The sequence below is a fragment of the Excalfactoria chinensis genome, chromosome 5, assembly GCF_039878825.1.
Source record: "Excalfactoria chinensis isolate bCotChi1 chromosome 5, bCotChi1.hap2, whole genome shotgun sequence".
NCBI classification, from domain to species: Eukaryota; Metazoa; Chordata; class Aves; order Galliformes; family Phasianidae; genus Excalfactoria; species Excalfactoria chinensis.
The window spans coordinates 47,577,991-47,603,139 of NC_092829.1; the positions used below are offsets into that span (position 1 = coordinate 47,577,991).

Genomic DNA, 25,149 nt, shown 5'->3' on the forward strand with positions numbered 1-25,149 from the left:
TATCTATTTTTTCAAATACTTGTTTGAAAAAGTGTGTTTTGTTTTGATGGGGGAAGATTATTATTAGATTTTCTTTTTCTCCTCTTTATCTGTTAGGAGAAAGAAACAAGAAGAAGCAAATAACAATAATAAATATTTGTATATAGATTGCATATATACTGTATATAGATTTAGCTTTGATTAATGTAAAATGGAACAATGTAAAACAAATCAAGACTCACCCAATTTTGGTTTTAAAGCTTATCTGAGACAAAATTTAATTCACAGAATCAAAAACTGTAGTCATGTTACGTATAGATGCATATTTATTTTATTCCCTTAACCCAGTGTCAAGGATAGGACCATGCATTCTCCTTTCACATTGTCAGACATGTAAATTATGAGGCACCAGAATTTGTAATTAAATTGAGTGCTTGCATTCATTTGTTTTTAGATGAAAAGTTGAGAAAAATTAGAGAGAAAACAATGAAATCACAGGAATCATTTAGAAAAATCTTTTTAGAATCACCACTGCATCTACTGGAGAAAAGAAAATGAAGGAAATTACCAACAGTTGCTAATGCAGATGCAGAAAAGGCCTTTCTTCCCTCTGTAAAATACCTATCTTAAATATTTAAAATAAACAAAATAATAGAGACATGTGTAAGGGTTATGAAATAAGTAATCAGCATTAAAATCCTTTGTATTTTTTAAAAAGATTTTTTTAATAGCACTAAAATTACATCAGGTTTTATGAAGATATATTTTTTACAAAAATAGTATGTAATTGAAATCAGTGTTGACTCATCTGACTTGAGTTCATGCATATGTCAATCATGGAATTGTTCTGTCAAGCCACAATACGCTATAAGGAGGACAAACATACACAAGGGAAGGAAGGAAACGAAGGATTTTTTAACATTCTATAAAAAATATTGTGACATTTAGATTTATTTTTGCAATTTTTTTTGTGTTTTTTTTTAAAGAGGCAGATTCTTTTAATGTGATTTTGAAAGCTCTTCAATTTCTGCTTCTTCATATATTCAGAATGCTCAAAGACAAATATTTCATGCAAGATCAGTGATTATAAAAGATTTGTAGTTACATAAAAAAAAACTTGAGAAATGAACTAAGCTTTATGCTGAGCACCTGAGAGAGGCTATTTATTATTATGTATGTTCCTTTGCAAGTAATGCCTTGTTTTTATTACCATGGAAACTACAATAGCTACAAAGAGCACAGTAGCAACATTAGATAAAGGAAATTCTCAGCTATAAAAAATTACCTATCAACATGGTCAGTGATGAGGAAGAGCCTGTATGTCATGTTTTTTAAATATGAATCTCCACCTGTAACGTGGCTTGTCTTTCACGTTGCTGTTGCCACTGTTGAAACACATACCACTGCCTCAGTTGTGCTCATGTCCCCTGTCTGGTCTCCATGAACATTCAGCAAGTATCAATGAATGTGAATGGGTGAATGCTATTTTTTTCACATGGAGGAATTCCACAACACACCTTTACTCCATATACACTTCAGTGTCAGGCAACATTTTGTCATACTGCCCCCTCTGCTGCCATCTGTTGCACAGCAACAAAATGGAATGGAATATTAAGCAGGAAGGTTCAACCTCTGCTGCTGTACCACCAACACCCACTTCTGATGACATAGGACAACATAATAAAATAGGGAGCTTTACTTACTGCTCAGCCCTTGTGCATCTAGTGTCTTTCCTTCTTTCCTGTTATATTTTTTATTTACATGTTTAACTGTAGAGCTTATAAAGCATGGGAGAAAGCCAAAACCCAAATAAATATATCTTCTAATCAGTGAACTAAATATTTAACCCCCAGTGAAGGTTATTCATTTAATGTCAGTATGTTTGACTACTTCATAACAGCTGAAGAAGTCTGTAAGAACGAAGGAAATTGACAGGAAGGAAACTGAAGGAAAAGCACTAGATAAAAGATGACTGCAAGGAAGTAGCAGCATTGCAAATGACTAAGAGCTAAACTTGGCTATTCAATTTTGTTGTGTATAAGTGCAAATTTTTTTAATATATGTTTTCCTGATATGAAATCAGATTTATCATTGTCCATGGATTGATTTGAAGACAATCTCTTTACATTAGTGATCTATCTGTCCTGTTTGACCATCAACCAAAAGAAATCCTAGAAGACATTCACTATGCATTCAGTAGAAAGATGTGTTTTTCCTTCAGTTGATACCACTGAAATACAACATAGGTAATGCTGAAAATATGCCATACTCTAAATTTTACAAGAATGCCTCTTTTAAAACGATACAACTTTGAGAGTCAGGTATATATTGTGAGATTCAGGTATATACTGTTAACTTCATAATAAGCAATTAATTTGAGATCAATAATATCCAAAGTTTACAGAATAGCATGAAGGATATGAAGCTGTAAAGATGATATAAAGTCTGTAAAACACAGGAATTTTGATAAACTAGTTCCGCATTTAGGTTTCCATAATTCTGATATGCTTTTTATACGAAGCTGTTCCACTGCTTCTGCTGTAAATCCATCAGGCTTCTCATGGACCTGAATAGAGAGTCAAGGTCAAGATTTGTCCTAAAAATAGCCACAAAGTTGACAGTGAGACTGCTGATAACAGAATATAGGCTTTCTGTGGTGTCAATAATTTAACAATACCAGCATTCTGCTTTGAAAAATCACTTGAAATTTACTTCTGCTAACAGTTTTAAATTGATAGTATGCTAAGAGATTAGTTTCTATTTTTTTTCTTCTTCTGTTAAATCAGATAATTTTTTAATCTCAGTATTGAGTTAATCATCACAACTAAAAGACAGGCTTAAAATAATAAATAAACATAAAACAAGCAAAAAATTAAAATAAAACAACAAAAAAACATTACGGTGCTTAGTAAGTAATCTGTCCTTTTCATGCCTTGAACTTAAGGATACTTCTGTTGTATTGTGTGCAGCTTAGAGCTCATTGAGCTGTGTATGGTGACAATAATGAAAAGATGGTAGTTGTAAATACCTAAAAGGTTATTTACAGGAAAAACTCACCGGTATGGAAGCAGTCAGTCTGCTGGGAACCACTGAGGCAATCTCCACGAGATGCTGCCTCAGTGGGGGTCATTTCAGTTTCCTTTAACTTTTGTAGAGTGGTACTGTGTTCTGCAATTAGCCATACATACCTGTTTTGTGTGTGGAGCTCCACTGTACTGACATGGTAGAACTGAAGTCTTAATTTCTACTTTCTTTCAATAGAGCTTTATATCACAAAATTAGACTGTTAAAAATGATAGAAAGACAGTTCAGATTAATGTTATGTTTCAAAAGTCTTTTCCAGTTGAGCCCCCATGTTTTGATCAGTGAGGCCTCCACTGATTCCCTGAAAGACAAAACTATAGTCTGATAAAAATCCTCAGTAATTTTTATGTACCTGCATTAACTTCCAATACTGTGTATAACTAAATGAAAACAGTATTCCCCTGTACTGTTAATGGCTAACAATATCTTCATCAGAAGTAAAGATATATTCATCTTAAACAGCCATCAGTATGTTTTCCATTTGTTAGGAAGAACTAATGACATAATTATTAGCCCAACCTTCTTCACTTTACCACCTCATTCCCTGTTACTGTTGTGCAGACTGCCAGTTAGGCACAAAAGCCAATGGCAAAAGTCACATCTCCACAGTGTGGGAGGCTTGAAGGACAAGTACTGAAATATCCATGGATTTGGGATCGAAACAGTCCCTCCAGATTTATTTATTTATTTATTTTAATGTCATAGACAAATCCATGTAATTTTATATCTCATTTTAGGTTTTTGGGTTTTTTTTAGGCTTTTTTTTTTTTTTTTTTTTTTTAATTAATTATGGGACAGATGTAATTGCCAAAAACAGAAGCACTTGAAATCAAAACCTTATTTTGATATACTCAGTGTTAAACTAGTATTTAGATAATGTTGCAGAACAGATAATTTTTACCTGTATAATGGATCTTTATTTCACATTTATTCCTTGAATGAAAAAAATTAACTGAACAAATGAGTAAATCACTTCCACTGTATCACTGCAGTGAAAAACTACAGTGAAAATACTTTAAATAAAAATTTAATGCGAAATGCCACTGGGTTTACTGCTGATAATGATGTTCATCAAATAAATTTCCACCATTTAACTGCTTTTAGCAGGTCCAAACTTTTCTAATTAAATCAGCCCTCCTGACATGGTAATCTTCATTGTAATGGGCTTTTACTTCTTTAAGTATCTTCTAAGACTTATTCTGTCTTTATTATGTCTGCAAAACATATACTACAGTGATTATCTTTTGCTATATTAGAAACACATGGATTCATTAGGAGATTTTCTCTTCCCCCGCCCCCCCCCCCCCTTTTTTTTTTTTTCCTTTTTATGACTTCGTATTGCAATTAGAGTACCTTGAGTCTTTCCCCTAGTTGCTGTTAGTCAAAATGATCTGTACTTTCCGCCTTTAAAAGTGTAAGGATATCTTATTATTTCCTGTAAAGGAAAGTAACCTTTTGATAGAGTACAACTTTTGATATCTAAAGATCTTTCAAAATAATTGTTTAAGAACGCCTGAATTTTAGGATATTCTTTCTGTAAATAGCCATATAGGGAGATGGGAAGGGAAGATGGGTGATAGGAAAGATAGGAAAAAGCACAGTTTTGTCTTTCACAGTTGCCAACCACTAGACTAGGCTGCCCAGAGCTACATCCAGCTCTGCTTTCAATACATGCAGGGATGGGGCATCCACAGCCTCGCTGGGCAGTCTGTTCCAGTGCATCGCAACCCTCTGAGCTGTCTCCACAGTAGAGCTGTTGCAAATGGCTGACAAACTAGAAATTCAAATGCTGTGCTTTATTTTTTGTTTACTTTATATATATAAGGTGAAAACAAAGCTCTTAACAGGTTACTTGTATTGTATCAGTATTTATACTAAGTTTTCAGTGACTCAATATCATTTGCTTTTTTCTAGCTGAAATCAACTCTAAATCAGATGCATTGAATATTTTGCTATAAATGACTTCATGTGTTCCAATTATAAGTCAAATTTATCTTATCTGCTGGTCCAGTAACAGGCATAAGTGTAAAGCCTTGGTCTAAATTCTATCAGCTTAGTCTCTAGAAGGCCAGTCTACTTGAATGATTGGCAACCGACACATTAGAATGTTTAAAAAAAAAAAAGAAAGAAAAAAAGTGTTTTGTTTGTTTTTCATTTGTTAGTTTGTTTTTTGTGGGAATAGAATGAGTTAACAAAGTCAATCCATTGCAATGGCCTTCCATTTTCAAATACACTTTTTTCTAGATTGCATTTATATTTTGTCCTATGAGCATGTTGTTTACACTACGTTTTCAAGAAGCATTAATGTTTCTGTGACTGTTGCAAAAGGCATTAAATAAAATAAAAAAATAAAAAATAGTATTTCTGGGTCTGAGAAAACAGTTAAATGTAGCTAGACTAATAACATCCAAAATATTAAAACCTTAGAACTTTAGAAACATTTTTAACTCCAGGTAATATTCTTGTGTCATTTTTATTTTTTTTTTTTACATTGATATTTCTGGTTTTTGTTCTGCAGAGAACTGAAGTGAACACTAAATGATATGTCTTGTTTTCATCAATTTATCACCTTACTCTGAAAATATAACTCAGAATAAACTAAAGTACTGTGACTGTAAGGGCTCATCTGAACATCTAAAATGTTTATCATTCATCTATTATCACCAAGGTTATTTATTTTCCTGTTAGTAAAATAACTTAGGACTTTGATATAATGATGGGAGATTTGATATGCACACTGTTAGCTGACTCTAAACAATTTCTTATATACATACTTTAATTAATGGAATAGTAGTAATAACACTCAGCTAGTTTTTTAACATGCTACTAAATAAGAACTAGAGTTTGATGACTATTCAGCTTGTCTCAATGAAACACTGTTACTGTTATTTGATTAATATTATAAAATCAAATTTACAACATAAATCTTGGTGAAGGCATATCTGTTCTTTAGGTACTGAATACTATTATACCCCTCTGATAACCTTTCATACAGAAGTTGATATCAGACTGACCTATATATGGGAAAGTCTGTATTCGTCACAATTTCAGAAATAACATAGTGCTGAGATTTCTTGTTATGCAATTGTAAAACAAAAACAGGCAAACATCGGCTTAATTGTTTGAATAATTGTAGTTACATTGAAGCATTTCAATTTAAAAATACATATCAGTACAATATATTAAATCCAATTCTACAAGATATATTTTCACATGAAGCATTTTAAATGAGATGACTCAACTATAGTTATATTAATGAAAAATATCAGAACTCGCCATAACCCTTGAAGGTTATGAAACAGTTCAGAAGATCATGTTTTAGGTACTTTTGCCACTATTTTCATCTTTGTCAGGAAAATAAATGAGAATAAATACTATGGAATAGTGATAACCATTTACTTTAAATATCCCAGAGGTAAAAAACAAAAACAAAAAACAACACTCAATCACAAAACCAAATAAATTTATCTTAGGTCTGTCACACTGTATTTAGATTATGTCATGTGAAGTAGATGAAAAGATGAAACAAGGATTCTAATTGGTGATAAATTACTGTAATCTGGTGGAACATGTCCCATGTTTTCACAGGAGGATCACCGATTTATTTTTAAGAACTGTTTACTCAGATAACAAAAATGAATGCATGTATGATTATAATATTACAAAGTATACCTAAGACTTGCAGTGTTTCTTCATGTTCTTGCAAGTACTTGAGGTATTCTTCTAATTGTTTTGTATAACATAATGCCCACCTTTATTCTAGCATATCAGAAGTTTAATTGTATTTGCATCTTTGACTAAATTTTCCTGGAGAAATGTTGTAGAGTGAAAAGAAATGGAATGAGAGACAGGTAGGAAGACTGATGTTTGGAGAACTTTCAATACGTGAACTTTCTGAAGGAAATTTGCCAAAGTTGATTGTCTTTAATTATAATATAATAAAATGTTGTTTTGGTGCTGTATATGATATTTCTACTTTGGAGTAGCAATTTAGGCCTTGACTACCAACTATCTACAGAAATTCAATTTATGTATGGTTCTTAATACTCCTGTTTTGCAACCTCCATTATGACTGTATATTTTATGAACATTGAAGTATTAACTAACTCCTGTTAAGTGAGAGACTATAATTATTCTAACTTTCTAGACAAGGAAATTGAAGCTCAGAGAAAACAAATGATTTGTCCACTATTACAAGACTGAGGCTAAAAAGCACAGCTTTTGAATTTGATTTGTTAATGTGTCTTAAGTTTTCTTGTTAGAGAAAAAAAAATAAATCAGTTGTGAGACATTAGTTATTCTGAAGAGTTGCAGAGGAAGCATTTATCCTGATTATTCATTTTTCCATACTGAGAGGGACGTGGGTCCCTCAGTCATTATAACACTTCTGCATCTTCCAGTAGAAATCATCAAAGCCTGACAGTTGCTTGCTGTTAGGGTTTTTCCACTCACTTTTGAAACTTCATCGTATTTCTCATGAAAATTAATATGTATGTTTCTTGATGAAGGGCAATATTTTTCCTCGGAATGACAAAACTGACAATCAACAATAACAACAAAAAACAACACCCCAAACTTTCATTTTCATTACCTTGAGAAAGGGAGTTCTTCTCATACTTCTCATCATTTCTAATAGATGATAACTGACGCTTCAAGAGAGGCTTGCACTACTGGCATTTATATCTTCTATCATTGTTCACTATTCTTCTGGGACCACTGCAGGCATAAGGTTTTATATGATTAACAATAGAGGATAAAAATATTCAGGATATTGGTAATCAGATATAGTCTTTAATTTTCTATGTGAATAATTTCAGATAAAGTTCATAGTGATTAAAATTCATTATTACTTGTAGACAGACCTTTCATAATGAGATTGGTGTCTATCCATTTCTTGATAATATACTCATTTGGTTTAACAAAGAAGTATCATTGCAGTTGGTACTGGATAACCTTCCTTCTTTAACTGCTTTAACCATGAAAGAAAGATATGGAACAAGATGAAGACACTTGTTCCTTGGAGCAGCAAAAGCTGTGATGCTCTGACATGTGCTTAGGGTGACTGGAGTTGCTCATGGATCCTCACCAGAATGAAGAAGAAAAAAAAAAAAGGAATAAAGAGGCATCATGCCATCTCAATCATAGTACTTCAAAGATATAGGTTCCATTCTCCTTTTTCCTTACCTCAGGCATATTCAGTTTCTTATTCATACCATGTAAATACATTAAATGCACATGTGTTACTCTCTAGTCTTTTGTTGCAGCTGATTAAGAAAATAAATGTAAAAGGTTATTTTTTCTAAATACATACTGCCCCAAGGTAAATTACGCATGTTATCACATCCACTGACACTCTATGATGGGCATTTTTTATTGCAGAATGATTTTCTGTGAATTTTTTTTATCTTCATATAGTTTACTTTTAAGAGCAAGAAGACAGAGGAAAGAAATAATATCCCACCAAAACTTCTTAACTCTCTGAATAGCTTGCTAACAGGATATTAAGGATTGCCAATAATCTTCCTTCTCACATCCCATTTATAATTTCTATAAAACTGCAATATATTGATTAGGAAGCAACAGGAATAATCATAGGTGTGTTGGATGGCTCTCTATAGAAGTTCCAAAAGACTGCTACATCAGAAACATATGCAACAAAAATTTTCTTTGTTAACACTGCAACCTTTACTAGTAAAGAGCTCACTACTTGAACTCTCCAACCTGAAGAACTGTTCATTACAACCCTATCTGATTTGAAAGCTGCTTTTCAGGACCCTTGTGCTTTCTGAATTGTTATTAATATATAAAATACAAATCTTTTGTTATATTTCTTTCTTTTGTACTATAGATTTCCAGGACCACCTCAAATGGTGCAATAGAAATGTTAAAACAGTCGATCACCAGTCATTTAAGACATTCTTTTTGCTTTTGTCTAATAAAAGATAATTTGTACTCCATACATTTGTCATTTATTAAAGATGATAAAACAGTAGAAAAAATAAATGAAGAAATAGAGAAAAGTGACAGAAAGGTAACAAAAATAAGGGTGATATTTCCCTTATTATTTTTCCTTATTCATAACAATATATAGGAGTAGAGAGGGGGAATATTATGCCATGTTTCTTTCACTTCATATTGGTTGGGTCAAAATCAAACATGATTCCACTATAACAAGAAGTACTACATAAAGGTACTGTCATCCTTTTGTTTAGGAGGATATATAGGTTAAGGTTTATGTTTCATAATGAGTCTTCTTCAAGAAAAATTATATGTAAATACTTTGATTCAGTATTTCAATCATTTTATTAAACTAGAATTGCTATCAAGCATCTACTTATGATGAAGCATGCAAACGACAGGAAAAATAGAAATAAAATTCTCAGAACACAGAATTTATCATGCATTACCTGCACAGAGACATATGAATGTATTTTCATAAATTTTCCAAAACAAAAATTTCAGGCCAAAATTGTTTTAGGACAAATTTTCAGCTATCTCTAATTAAAGCATGAGCATAAATTAAAAACCAACTTAAGGAACATATAAAATGAACTTGTATTATATTGGAAGATTTCTAAACCTAATCCAGTGGGTTAAAAGTAATATAAAACTTCAAACTGACAGATCGAACAGACAAAAGTTGAGAAGGAACTTCAATTGAGATTATGGCCTTGTTTCATCCCCCTGCTAATCAACTGCTAACAGCTAAACTTGATGCAGAGAGAACAATGAAAGCAGTATTGCAATGATGACAGTCTCTGAGATGATACATTTTGTGCTCCTTTGCTGTTTAGAGAAGGAAATTGCTGCTGCACTTATGAGGGAAAAAAGGGCAAAGAGCTATGTATACGTGAGTACTAACATTTAACCAAACCAGTCCAAAAGTGAGCACTTTCCAAATATTGAACATCTAGCTAATTCTTTATAGATCAAACATCTATGCTGTCTTTGGAATTTCTTTCTATTTGACATCTTCAGAAAAGAAAGGTGCCACAGTAATTTCCTGCCCTTGTGTGCCCTTATCCATGAACAAACTGCTTTGATCCTTGCTGTATATATATCCACCCTAATTGAATTACACAAAGTATGATTTTTGCCCTTGTTGTTCATCCACACTTTGAAAGCTATAACTGTTTACTCACCATATCAACTCTACTATTCACTTGCAATCCATTCTCAGCACAGAGATCACTAAGCAGCTGTGACGAGGAGAGTGACTGGAGGGCAGGAATCTCTGACACGTCACAGTTTATACACAGCCTCCCATGACTGCTATATATTAATAATAATCAGCTTACTGACAGCTCTACAAGAATGAATATCAGCACAGTGAATAATCCACTTTTTTATTTATTATTATTTGCTATTTATTTTTCTTTCTTGCAATTTTTACAGCACAAATGTGGATAGCATATATGAACAAAAAAGAATGCTTTTCTTTCCCCATATATTATTGTTAAAGCATATCTTACTAAAATTCTAATTGTGGTCATACTGTAAAATGGTCTCATTTTCTGTCTTTTTTCAAAGCTCTCAATTCTCAGTTTTCTCATGTTGACTGATTCCAATGATTCTATGCAAAATCCATTCAGCTTTGTAGTTCAATATATGAAGTCTGAAAGATACCATTTATTTCAGTTACTTCTGAAACAATATCATTTAAGCTCCTCATGCCAACTGTTGAAGCAATTTGCATTATGGCTGTAATTTAAACACTGTTGCTAAAACTTGTTCTTGATGCACTATATTATATGGAATTTAATGATAACAAAACTCATTTTGTGTGGATAGCAAAACACAAGTATTACAATTTACTCTTTACAGACTGCTGATTTATACTAATGAGGGGAAAAAAAAAGTTAACTAAAATAACTGGTCAGAGAAAACTGAGCTTTCAGTTTTAGCTCCTAATTTAAGGCACAGCATTTTGTTTTCCTGTCTAAAAGACAGTTGTTTTTACATATTGAACACTGCAATATTTTTGGTGATGTTTTGTATGGTGACAATAATGAAAAGAAGGTAATTGTAAATATCCAAAAGGTTACTTAAAGGAAAAACTCATCCATATGGAAGCCTTCAGTCTGCTGGGAACCACTAAGGTAAACTCCACCAAGGAGCAATCTCCAAGAAAGGCTGCCTCAGTGGTGGTCAGCCCTTAAATGAGGTCTTAGAGGAGGTGGAGTCAAGCTCCAGCCCTTCCAGGAGCACAGCTAAACTGTGCTCCCACAGCTGACCCAACACTTGCCTCAGCTGATTAATCAGAGGTTCAGGCTGTGATTACCAATTTCACATAAGTGTTTTAATTGTTACAGTCATCACTGAAAAGAAACTGAAATAAAAATCCTTCAAATTTTAACTTCCTACCTCCATGAATTTAACAATTCCAGGTTTTCTTCAAATTTCTAATTCCACTTGTACTCAGCAAATGTTATTACTACACAATAATGGTGAAGCATTTTACCAAAATTGGCTTCAAGCTTACTGCTCATCAGTCTTTAGCTCATATTCTCCACATTATCAACCAGCAAACTCATTCTGATTTTTTAAAATATGAATGCCATCTGGTAATCTCAATAAAATTATTATGATTATTCCCTAAATAAAATTATATAATGGTTTATTTTATTATATTTTATAATTTATGGATTTTCTATTTGTTTTATCAATATTAGTAACCCAATAATTATGATGAAGAATTCTTAACTACAGGTGATTGGAACACATCTGTGTTCATAGAAGACAATATGATGAGGATAAGGATTGTAAATGCTATAGAGATGAGCAGATATATGGGATTTATGTTTACTTCATGTTATTACTTGGTAACTTTGGTTATATAAACACATGCTTCTAATATAGATTGCTGTAAATTAAACAACAACAAACAACTGTTATAATTTAACCAATACCTTCAAAACTAGAGTTTTTGTTTGTTTCCTACAGGCTTGATCAGATCAGAGAATGTGCAACTTTAGTGAGCAAAGAGAAGTTCATGAGGACTTTAAAGAAATTCTCAGTTGTGTCCAGGAAATGAGTCCAGGTAAGGAAATTTAAGCTATGAGAAAACATGTTTGTGTTTCTCTTTTGAAAAAGTATGTCTTTGCAAAGATATAAGACAATGTGTCATCTTTGTGAGTTGCCACCTGTGCCTGGGTAAAGGATTTTAAATTTGACTGGAATTTGATGGAAAATATGCTTAAGTAGTCACATTATTGTGGAAAGAGCAACAGGATATGTCCTGGACGAGCCTTCTTTTAGACAAGTGACAGATGGAATTTGTTTAAAGAGTGCTTTGCAAAAGCCACAGATATTGTTGAAGCTTATCAAAGACATGATAAACTTATATGCCTACAATTTAACACAGTTGTCCCTGAAAACCTTGGTTAGTAAATGTTCACTATGTGATAACTGTCTCATATCTTTCCTGAGTGTTTGTTTCTAGCTACCACAAATTCTTGTATCATTTTTTATGCATAGTTAAGCAACTTCATTCATGTTTTAAAACTAAGAGGAGCAATGAAAAATACATTTCTGACACAAGATACAGATTTTTTTATTTTTATTTTATTATTATTATTATTTTGTTGTTGTTGTTGTGACCTGGAGGGGTAGAGCCAGGATCCATCCCTTCCTAGACCTCAATTAAGGGAGGCAGTGGAGGTAAGCATTTCTTTAGAAGCTCCCTGCACACCTGAGGCCTTTAGAAGGTAAGCAGCTTCTTTCCCTTGTTTCTGTGCCCACGACTGTTGCATGTCACTGAATCCTTATTGGCTGTAGCTTGGGATATTGTTGCTGCTGTTGTGCGTTCTGTTGCATTGCAGTTATGCTCTTCTCTGAATATTTAGTAACGTTTAATGGTACCTGTAGGCTTGTGTGGGGAGAAGTTTGGTTGTTGTTTTTTCTTTTGTATATTTATTTAGGAATAAAGCTCAGAAATGATGCTTGGTTGCATTTTGATGTAGTTCAGACATAGTTTCATTTTAGTGTGGAAAGGTAGTTTGTTGCTTCAGAAGATAATATTTTCAACCGTTATATTTTGAGGCTTAGATTGGACTATTACTCATTTTATAATAATCTAATTATGTGTTTGGTTTGAATCCTAATATACTGGGTAAAAACACTCTGTTAGTAAACTCATTAATCTTTTAAATTCTTTAAAAGGTTTTGATATTTGTTTCAGTATGTCCTTCAGTCTTACAGCTGAGTCTGAAGCTCTGCACCTTCTTCTGGTTTTGCCTCTGTCTTCCTTCTGCTTAGGTACTTCCTAAAATACTGAACTGCTGGCAGCGATCTCACAGCAAAATGTCCAGTTTGTCTTTAAATGTAATGGAGATGTTCTTTGCCTCATCCCTGCCAAGTGGCTGATTGCTGGCAGCTGAAGGAAGGGACAGATGGCCATGTAACTCTATCTGCACCCTATTGAGATGAACAAGTGACAATCTGCAAAATGCTCAAAACTAATTTAAACTGTTTTAACCTCAGGAAACCCAAGAGTCTCTTAGGCTTCCTTGGTGAAGTGTAGGCAGATTTTATGCTTTTTCTTGCAGTGCTGTCTGTATTAGAGATCTCAGTGTTCTCAACACGAGTACATCTCATCTATTATGCCCCAAGCAGAGTGATACCAGACCCGACTATGAAAAATCTTTGAGGATGTTCTGGTTATTGACTTGCAAGTGTTATCAAACACTGTGCCTTTCTCAAGAATTCATCCTTTCAAGAATATTCCTCAGCACTGTATTTCCACATAGAAGAGTACTTTCTTTGCCATATACAAAATAAATCTCAAATAGTATTGGATCTTAGACCAAGGCACTTCAGCAAAAAAGGTGGAAGTACTAGATTTAGAGATTTAGAATGAAATTAAGGAAAAAAAAGAGGGGGGGAGGAGGTGGGAAAGAGAGGGAAAAGAGATTAGATTCAGAGGTGGCAGAAAGAAGGTTCTAGGCTGGGCAGATAAAATTTGAACTCACAGGTTTTTTTTACTTTCATATGTGATATGTTAATGAAGTAAGATTTGTAAAAATTTCTATTTTTTTATTCAATTTTTAGATGGTTTTGGAAAATGCTTGGGTTTTTCAGTTAACATTCCTTTTTTTTTATATTGCGTTATAAATTTCTTTGTTATTATTTTCTTCTAAATTAGACAAGATAATTGAGGAAAATAAGTTTCATATTCTCAATGGAGTTGTTAATGTGTGCATCCTTTCAGGTTATTGTTCCCTAGTTTTTAATACTAGCTTCCTATGTGTTATATAAACAAGTGGGATTCAAATCAAGTGGAGGGGTATTACCACTTTTTTGTTTAATTAGTGTGGGCACGTTACAGGTATTTCTTGCTGACCTTGTGCTTTCAGACTAACTTTACTTGCTTTAACATTTGAAGCTCTACATTGCTGCCTGCAAAATTCTTATTCTGGATGTGGCACCCCTCGTTTTGGATTAATTGCATCTTCAAAACATATTTTCAATCTCCCTTTGCCACTTTGTTAGGAAGAGCAGGGATTTTCTTAATTGGGAGTGAGGAACAAACCAAAGCATTCATTTGATCACTTTTGGCTAAGACTCATTTGGAACACTTTCAGTGAAAATGGAATTCATACTTTTTCCTTCAGCTGTAGTGTATAGAGGAAAACAATGTTTCCTGAAAAGAATGAAATTAAACACCCAAATATTAGAATTATATATGATAGCTCAAATATTATACTACCTTAACAGGTCTTGCTAATCTATCTTTAAAATCAACTAAAGCAACAAATCATGTAAATCTGGAGACAGATGTACACTTACTGTGGTTTGTAGCCCTGTGTTCCCTCTGATTATGTCTGGTATTGTATTTATGCTGAAACAAAAAATGTGGATTAAAAGGCAGGTGAACAGAGAGGGCCACAAAGGGACTTAAGATTTCTCCTGGAAGGTAACTCTTTCTGTATCTCAACAACCACATTTCAGTATAGAAAGTTGGGAAAAACAGTTACCAATGAACTCTGTTTCAGAAATGATATATTGTTCTACCTGAGTCACAGAATCACAGAATCACAGAATGACCCGGGTTGGAAGGGACCTCAAGGATCATGTATTTCCAACCCCCCTGCCTAGCAGGGCCACCAAACATATGCCTTTACTGGATCAGGTTGCCCAGAGCCCCGTCCAACCTGGTCTTGAACACCTCCAAGGACGGGGCATCCACAACCTCCCTGGGCAGCCTGTTCCAGGACCTAACCACTCTCCTAGTAAAGAACTTCCCCCTAACATCCAACCTAAATCTTCCCTCTTTTAACTTAAAACCATTTCCCCTAGTCCTGCTATAATCAGCCCTTTCGAAGAGTTTGCTCCCCTCCTGGGAGTAAGTTCCCTTCAGGTATTGAAAGGCTGCAATGAGGTCACCCCGCAACCTTCTCTTCTCCAGGCTGAACAAACCCAACTCCCTCAGCCTGTCCTCATAGGGGAGGTGCTCCAGCCCCCTGATCATCTTCGTGGCCCTCCTCTGGACCCTTTCCAAAATCTCCATATCTTTTTTGTACTGAGGGCTCCACACCTGGACACAGTACTAAGTCCATAAGACATTAGATGCAGATTACATGTATATTCACTTATCTAGGGATTCTATATTCTCATGAAATACATGTTCCCCAAGAAAAAAGAAAAACACCATTAGCTATCCTACTGGCCAAGTTTGAAATAGGTATCGAATTTTCTGTTAATGTCATGATTTATATTATAAACATCATTATCCTCAGTCATTCCAATTGATACATTTGATCACCTTCATACAGCTAAACAAGCCCAATTCCTTGTCATTGCAAAAGACTAATTTGAGCAAGAATCGCTTTGCTTTCTGAGTATAATTTTTTTCTTGACCAACTTAAATGTTAGTTGAATTATAATGTTCTGCTGACAACCATCATTAGCCTAAAGTAAAACACAAATAATTTAATGTTAAAGAAGCAACGTTTTTGCTGTGAAGGTGGTTGATGAATGCTGTAAAACATTGCTCAAGGAGGTTGTATTGTCTCCATCCTTGGAAGGTACTCAAAACTCAACTGGATGCAGTTCAGGTCAACCTGCTGTAGATGATAATGCTTGAGCAAGCTGTTGGATGAGATTAATCCTTCCGTAGTCAATCTTTCTGTGATTATTAACAGATCATTACCTTTTTGGTAGTTGCACAGTTGAAAATGAGTAATAATTAAACAAGAAAAAGAGGACTGTGAAGTCTAGTTGTCTTATCCCTTGGAACTGCTTGTCCAGAACAAACATGGAAATCACAGTAACAAATGGACACCTGAAATATTTCAAGGATTCCTTCTTCCTACAACATAACTGTACTTAAAGTATTTTTTAATTATTGTTTATATAAATATAGGAGAGATTAAAGGATTTATTATAAGTACAAGTAAAACATATATAATACACATTTATAATACAGATAGGATGAATCAAACTCTGGAGTCGTTGATCTCTGTTCTCTCTGGTGATCTCAGAGCAGCTTAAAGAAAATGTTTGAATTTGTACAGTTTTTAGATGGTGAACTGTTGTGTAGAAAGACTACAAATCAGATGAATCTCAAAAATTCCTAGGCTTAACTATTTTGTTTTATTTAGTGCCTTCACAGTATTAAAAGACAGAGCACTTCTATTCTTATTTTTATTCAAATATTTATGCAAGTATTTTCTCACATGTGACTTCTACTGCATCCTAGTAAGTTTCTTAATATGATTATTATAGCCAACTATACATATATTGTGTAAATTGTCTGAATGTATAGTCAAGCATAATTCTATAGGACTATGCGAGTAGCAATGGGATTACATAATTCTTCATGACTAAAATCTCCTTTTGGAAGTTGCTAGTAGAGTGTGTTGGGCAAGGCTGTGAACACTGCATAGGAGTCTTTTAGGTACACAGATAGAGATAAAAGTATTTTTAGTTGAATAATTCTAGTAAAAATATTTTGACTTCAATTTTTCATCCAGGCATTAACATGAAAAATCAGAATGATTCTGTGATTTTTTTTTTTATTTTATTATTATTTTTTTTTTCAAATATGTGAAGTTATTCTTAGCATTAGACTAGGTTTCAGATTACTTAGATTGTTTTAAAGCCTTTAATTTGGATTAACATGCAAGTGAAACTGCTGTGAGAGGGTTTTGGGGTTTTCATTTTGAATATACAAACATAGATTGCTAGATTTTTAAATAAAAATTATGGTTTGAATATGAATATATCCCTGTGTTATTGATATGATATAATTCTGCTATTTAAAAACCTATCAGCAAAGCTGAAATTTTAGCTATTTACACAGCTATTGGACACACTGGAACTTTGAGTCCTCTGGCAAATGCTATGATGAGCTAATTGATGATTTAGAAGGAAATTATAAATCAAATGAAAGTGTTACGTGAATAATAATAACATAAAAGATTAGGATAGCTTCTTAACAATAGGTAGATGACATGCCTAGCATCGTGTGCAAACCTATTCAGTGTAATTAACAGGTGCGAATTGTTGTTTGCTGGGATAAGACTCCCATGGTGAAGCCTTTTGTTGGCTGCAGGCTGCTTTCCTGCTGTATTACTGCTACTAAATGAGCCAATCTTGCTTAAACGTGGGATTTTATGTATGTTAATTCTTTGTACACTTGTTTATTTTCAAAGTAGTTGAGGCAATAACAGTGAATCTCTACCAAAAGCACATATTTCTGCGAGCTTCTGATTACCTTGTACCACACTAACATCCTATTTCTGTTTGTTTCAGTCAAAAGCAACTAGAGTAGTAACTTGTAGTAGAATCAGTCTGATTCCTTAGCTGTAAGATGAAAGCTTGTTCTGCAGCTTAGAGAATCATAGATCTGCTCCACTGAGTTCCTTACCTAGAATTAAATATAAAAAAAGAACAGAGTATAGTCAAATCTATAGGGTTCTACATCTGTAGTGCAGCAAGATTCAGAATTATTATTTATTTATTTTTTTTTAATTTTAGCTTTGAAATTCTCATAGATCTTTGAAAATTTCAATTGTAGTTATAAGTATAAAAGGAGTCCTGAGTTGGTTAAGGGTTTGGGGTTCGGGTAGTCTAAGAAAAAATGAGACAAAACAAAATCTGTTACTGCATCTTGTATGTGAAGTACAATTTCTCTATCAATAGACTATATCTAAAATATTTAAGGATTTCATTATGTAGACCTCTTATTAAAACTTTTCTGTATTTTTTTTTCTTTTTTACCTTGTTTGTGTTCTGACTTTAACCGAATAATGGTCCAGAAGTAGATGAACTATTCTGTCTTTTACTCCATATTTCTCTTCCACACAGTTAGGTTGTAGAATTGCAGAAAATCTTTCTGCATTTTATAATGGCATCATAAGTAAAATTAAAATGTCTTACTCATCAATTCTGCTTTTTAAACTAATATTGCTAAGATGACAGTTGACCCCACTTATTACAGAAATAAATTCTTTATCATATTACCTATTTCTTTTCCTTCTGAGGTAACAGGTCTGAGCAAGGTCCAGGGTTATATGCACATGAACAGAGAGACAGTTCAATAAACTGACTTATAGTGTAGAGTTGAAAATTTCAAGTCAGGGCTCAGGAATAGGCCTCACAAGCAGATCTGTGTGTAGATTCAAACTTCTTTTCATGAGGTGTTCTGATATAAGCTTATTCTTACACTTTCTGACTTAGCATCATTTTTCTTATGACTTTTTCTGCCACCTTAAAATATCTAGCTTGAAATTTACACCTATTGTAAAGTACTATGTTTTCTTTTTTATTTATTTTGTTTGTTTGCTTTTTCCCTCTAAAGTACTTAACACCATTAAAGGCAGAAAGCCTGATAGTTTTTCCTCATGTGTGCAGGTATCAGAAAATTTCATTTCAACTGGTTCCTCTGGAGTTCTTGAAGTTTTGTCTACCTAGTTTGAAAATATACATGGACTTTCTGATCTCTACTACAGTTAAAAGAATTATTGTTCTCCTTTAATTACACAAAAAACGAAGATGATTAAAATTGTGCAGTTATTCTTAAAAATAAGAAAATGTTGAATCTTATTATGTTTATCAAGTTTGAATCCGCAAGTCACTTCAACATACATTAAGAATTTTATTTCAGATATTATTTATCAAACTGTAGAAAGAGGATATAACTGTTCACGTGGAGAAAAAACAACCCTCTGGATACCTCTGTCCTGCGGTTTTCCTTTTTGGAAAATCAGTTTTAATGCAGTATCAGAGGTGGCATTACAGTTTTAGACCTAAATTTACAAGTAGACAAACCTGAACCAAGCACTTAAAACTCCTTAGTAAGACAAATAAAATAGTCTAAATTAGTCCAAACACACTCAATTAGGATGTGGATATTCTGTTAGGTGGGTAAATTCTGCTTGCCTAGAAAGAAGCTTTTGATTTTAGTCAGTCTGGATTTTATTATTGTACTTCAAATATGTGATAATACAAAAAATATTCATAATATAAATGTGTAATACAACACAATTCAGTTTAACAATTAGAATTATTTATTTTTTTTGTACCTAAAAAGTCACAGAAATTCATCGATGCTTGTCTGAATTCTACAGAGAATTATTTCACTTATATGAGAAGATTAACTGACTCAACAATGCCACATTTGAAGTTACACACTTGCATTATGAAAAGATCTGTTTGTTAATTTGCACAGTTGAGATCTGTAATAATCCACTCACCCATTACTGAGGGAACACCTTAAGAATATTGCTCTTATCTTCCTTACTTAGTCTTTTATTTTCTTGGAGAGAGGAAAAAAACAAACATTGTATGTAATATTCTTCACAACAAAAAGAGATAGTGGCCCATCTGAATTTTACTAATGTGAATTTTAACATAATACTAGTTGCAACAGTAATTTTTGAGTACATTGGAACCATTGTTCTCAAAATCATCATCCTCTACATCCACCATCTTATGCTTGAAGATCCTTTGTCTGCATCACATGTCACAAATACTGCAGAAGAGATTTATTAACAGTGCCGGATATTTTATTTAGTCTAGCATTATCCATGGATAGATTGAGATTAGCACCAGAAAACATTTTATGAAATTATTGTACTTGCTGAATTTATCTTAGAGAAGGTCATCCGTGGTCAAAAACATACTGAATATTCCAGAACCTTTCAGTAATCAATAGTTTAATAATTAGCTTTTTTTTTTTTTTCCTAGTCGTATGATCTCTTCTGAGTAATTAACATCATTAAGAAAGCTTGCTATGAGAAACACAAAATTGATTTTTTTTTCAAAGCCCCAGTAGAGGGCTTTGTAATTTATTTGCATGCTGATAGCTGAGCTGATAAACATTTTGCTGGTTTTACTATTTCTGAAAGGGAAAATGTTTGTATGTTAGGAATGGGCTTTTTTTGTGTGTGTAAATGGAAATCATTCATCATGAATACTGGCATTAAGCAAAAATGCCCTGCATGTTACTGTTGTCATAGCTGTTTTAATATTCACTAATTAGTTTTAAATCAGGTTTTGTTTTTATTCCTGTCTTCATGTTTAAATTCCCCTGCATGGTAGATGAGATTAAAATTTGCTGCCAAATATGGTCATAAAAATGAAAAAGAACTGATTGATTGATTGATTATGCCCCAAACAAATGTAGTGTATAAATTTGTTGAAATGAATGAGTTTTCTAAACTTAATACTTATGTCTTATCAGTCTTCTAGGTAACTCCATCATAATGATATCTAGGTAGATTTTCATGACAAGTAACTACCTCTCCAATTAAAATAATAATAATAATAATAAATAAATTTGATTGGAAAAAATGACAGAACTGTCCATGAAAAGGGATTTGTAAGGTTTTCTGCCCTTTTCAAAATCAAACAGAAGTATAGATAAGGCGGGACTACTCATGCATCATTCTGTCATTTAACATGTCTTAAAGTCTTATTTTCATTTTTGAACTGAATAAATAACATACTCTGCATTTGCAAGTGTATCTATAAAATGCAGGGATAACTAACCCTTATGCTAGCTCTAGACAGCTAACCTGGTTAAAAAAAAAAAAAAAAAAAAGAGTTACTGTAGAACTGATTCATGTTTGACAATAGTGTGGTTTGAAGAGGTGTTGTTTATTTGTTGCTTTACCAGAGCATCTCTAGATGCTTTAAAAAGTTTGTGCAGGGTATCATTCTTACTAAGTGAGTCACATGAATTATCACTAAATTTACATAGCAGGTTACAGTTAGAGAGGTTTTACTCCCACTTTTTGTAGACTGGAGGAGTTTAAGTAAATTAACTACTTAATGTTGAGAATGCAATAAATATTTTTCACTTGAAATACAAGCTACAGAATGTGAAGAAAGGGATAAAATTGTAGATGAGTTTTACCAGGAACCTTTATCAGGAAATAAGGAAAAAAGGAGTATATTAGCATCCAACGCAGCCTAAGACAGATGATTTGAGATGTAACAGGATGGACATATTTATTCCACTACTGTTTTTAAAGCTTAAATGAGAAAAACCTGTAAGTATTGTTATTCTATAATGCAGCTATTGCATTAAAAAAACTGTGCAATCCTAGATTCCCCATTCCATATTGCATTCAGTTATCAGAATATGTCAAGAGAAAGAAAATAGGCTATCATCTAATTTTCCCATTCTAGAGGTACTGTAATACTGTAGTTATTTAGCAATTTCTCTTTTCTTTCTCTTTCTAGCTAGAGGTCTTCCACATTACAGCATGAATTCTTTTGCAAATGAGAGCAGGAGGAAGATTTTAGGTAGTTTTAGCAAGGTACTATAAGCTGCCATTTCCTATTATACAGCTTGTAGTTTCAAACAAGTCAGAATTCTTCATGTCTTTGCAACAGCTTGACATTTTCAGTTTTTGTTCTGTTTCACTTTTTCCAGACCAATGGCAAATTCACAGTGCGTGAGAGCCTCCACTGAATCTGGCTCATGAATTGTATAGAACCTAGTAAACCTAGTAGACACTTGATGAGCAAGTGGTGTGATTTTTTTCTTTCCCCCCCCTCCCCTGCTTTTCTGGGTGATAAGAGCCTTTAAGTGCATACACAGTTAGCTTCACAGGACACCCAGACCTAGAAAAGAAGGGAATTCAAAAAGCAAGGCTCATTCTTTATTTTCATCCTTTATTTTTATTTCTTATCTACATATTATGTATATATGTATATCTTATATATATTTCTTATATATTGTACGTGATCTTGTAGACTTGATCTGTCATTCTAAGTCTTCATTCTGAAAGTCTCATGAAAATTGTTTTGTATTTTTTTTCCTTAAGCTACGCTCTTCTTTTTGCCTCTCTGAACTGTTTGAACTCAGATCAGACCATTTTCTTACAGTCATATTTAACTGTCACATAAAACTTGCTTAATTTTTAATCTATGTTATTAGGTATGATTCCTATGACTTTTCAGAAATTAACAATGACCCATGCATTGCCTTAGGTCTGTGTAATTATGGACATCTCACAGATGTGTAAGGAGTAAAAATGATGCAATATTGGCTATAGTATCCAGACCTATTGCTGGGTCTTATTTGTCTTTTCCACAGATGTTTCTAGTGGGAAGTTTTCTGTTTAGTTTCTCACATGTACATCAGCTTAACAGCTGGGCTCAAGAAAGTTAACAATAAATTGTTTCTTGAACTCTCAAGACCCTATAATTACTTCTTAGCTAGTGAGTATTATCAAAAGTGTATGTGTATACTGGGCTAATCTGTACATGCTTTATGTACTTAAACAGATTTTAAGTGATGATTAGAATTGTATGCCTTATGTCAACTTTAAGGGAGAAAACAAGTCACAATCAGGTGTGTGTTTTTATTTATTACGCTGGTAATTTTTTGCTTGCTGTGATTTATTCACCTGAATAAAGTAGACAAGACTTTTAGTCTTCAATCACATGATTTGTAAAAAGATCCACTGGTTTACAAACATTCCCTGATGTCTACATAATTTATTTTATATAGTGGAGTTACCACCATTGGAGTGCAACAAATTGATGAAATAGTGGAGAAACCAGCTGCGCTCTAACTTCAGCTGTGAAGTTGGAGTTACCAAATTGCTTAATTAGCTCTCAAATTGAAATAGTTATTTAGGCTCTCTGCTAATTTAATTGTATGAATCAAAGTAGAGACTTTCCTCTTACATTTAAATTTTGACAAGCGAACAGATGAAAACATAAAATAACAAGTCCTCTGCTATTTAGTCATTAAGTAAATGTTCCTATTGATTTCATTTTATCATGTTAAAAAGAAAAAAGAAAGAAACAGAACAAAATACTTAATGAAAATCTTACATACAGTTACCATGGCAACAAAACTTGAAATCATAGGAGTCTGCTGAACAGTCTTTTAAATATATAATTTTTTAATTCTATTTAAGTGTCTCTACATATCAATTTTAATATAAAAAGATTCTCTCTGCAGTACACTATCAAATGTAATCAATTGAGATTTACCATTTTAGTATATCTAACTAAGAATAATATGCGTATAATAATTATAAAAAGACATCATGTCTTCATAGTAACTGTTGGTGGTTTTGCCTGTTCAGTGGTAACTCGTTATGATACTTGACAAGTTTTTGGAAACATAGGCCTCACTTAGGTCTCAAAACACAAGCACATACACCTTTTCTAAATTATTATTTTTTTTAAATCCATACCCCACCTCATGGTATAGAACCATCATGTGTTGTCGTCTAATTCCAGAAGGCAACTCAGAACTGGAATCACTCACGTGTTCTTCCCTGATAGGATCAGGGAGAGAATCAGAAAAGTAGAAGTGTGCGAATGCATAGATTGAGATTAAGCCAGTTTACTAGGTAAAGCTGGGAGTGCAAGTAAAACAAAGAATTCAATTGCTACATCCCATCTGCTGTCAGATGTTAATTTATTCCCAAGAAGGCAGGGCTCATTGTGAATAACTGTTTCTTGGGAGCGGGAGCAGGTTTGGGAAGGAGGGAATACCATCACTTCAAACTTCTTTCCCCCATCTTTACTGCTGAATGTAGCATGAAGTACAGGACAGTCCTTTGGTCAGTCTGTGTCAGCTCTCCTGAATGTGTTCTCTCCCAACTAATTGTGCATCTCAGACTGCTTGCTAGCAGAGCAGCACAAAAAGTAGGAAAATCCTTGGCTCTATGTAAGCACTGTTCTGCTACAACTGAAATATCAATGCGTTGTCACCTCTGCTTTCATCAAAAAAACAAAACAAAAAAAACCACCAAAAAAAAAAAAGACCATGATATCATACGTCCTTCCTTGAAGATAATAACTACCTTTGTGCAAACAATGACAACTTACTGTTATCTCTTAAGGGTACAAAAGTCCTAGTGAAAAGGTGTGTAGATGAGCTTTAGTCTGAGGATCTCTGAATTTACACTAATTTTACTTCTCAGAACAGTTTAAATTTTTGAACTACATAACTCACAATGCATCAGGCAGAACTCCTGCTTGAAGATCAGAGAGAGGGTGGTCCTGTGAAGTTTTTTGTGAAAATATGAATGGATTGCAGGATCTCATCCACTGTTAAGAATAGATACCTTGCCTGAAGACATAGATTGCATGCTGTAGGTATAGATTTTTGATCTAAATCAGGCATAGCGCACACACAACAGAATGTTAAGCAATGAGTGGTACTTTACTCTTGACTTGTCACAGTTTGAAGCTTAATACAAATTAATGCAAGTTTTTTCTTGAAAGTCTTCTGTGTGCGTTTTGTTTTGTTTTTTGTTTTGGTGATGCTTTATTTCAGTTTTGAACTGTAAAACTGGATAGTATTTTTAAATGTAATCAACAGATATATTCAATAAATGGTTGGCTTTTGTAGTCTCAAATGTCTTCTCGTATAAAAATTGATATCAGCTAAAGGGAAAATGCAGTATTAGTAGTAGTCACTTGTTTAAGAAGATTGAAGGAGTGTGTTTTTTGTTTTTTGTTTTTCCTCAGAAAAAATATGTTGGCCTTACTATGTTAGTTAGACTGCCTATCTGTCAGGTTTAGAGGTGGGAAGTTGACCTGAATTAGATGTTCTACTAAAGCCTATTCCGAACTTATTTTCTATGACTAATCTAGTTTAAAATAATC

The 25,149-nt window shown here is 33.3% G+C and overlaps 1 long non-coding RNA gene across 3 annotated transcripts in view; it reads left to right on the plus strand.

Annotated features, from left to right (window-relative positions):
• LOC140253343 (uncharacterized) overlaps positions 1-25,149 on the plus strand; it is a 259,237-nt gene that overhangs the window by 161,055 nt on the left and 73,033 nt on the right. For all 3 annotated transcript variants that reach the window (XR_011903824.1, XR_011903823.1, XR_011903822.1), the window contains exon 2: positions 12,007-12,103. This is a non-coding gene — a long non-coding RNA (uncharacterized lncRNA). The remainder of the gene's footprint in view (positions 1-12,006; positions 12,104-25,149) is intronic.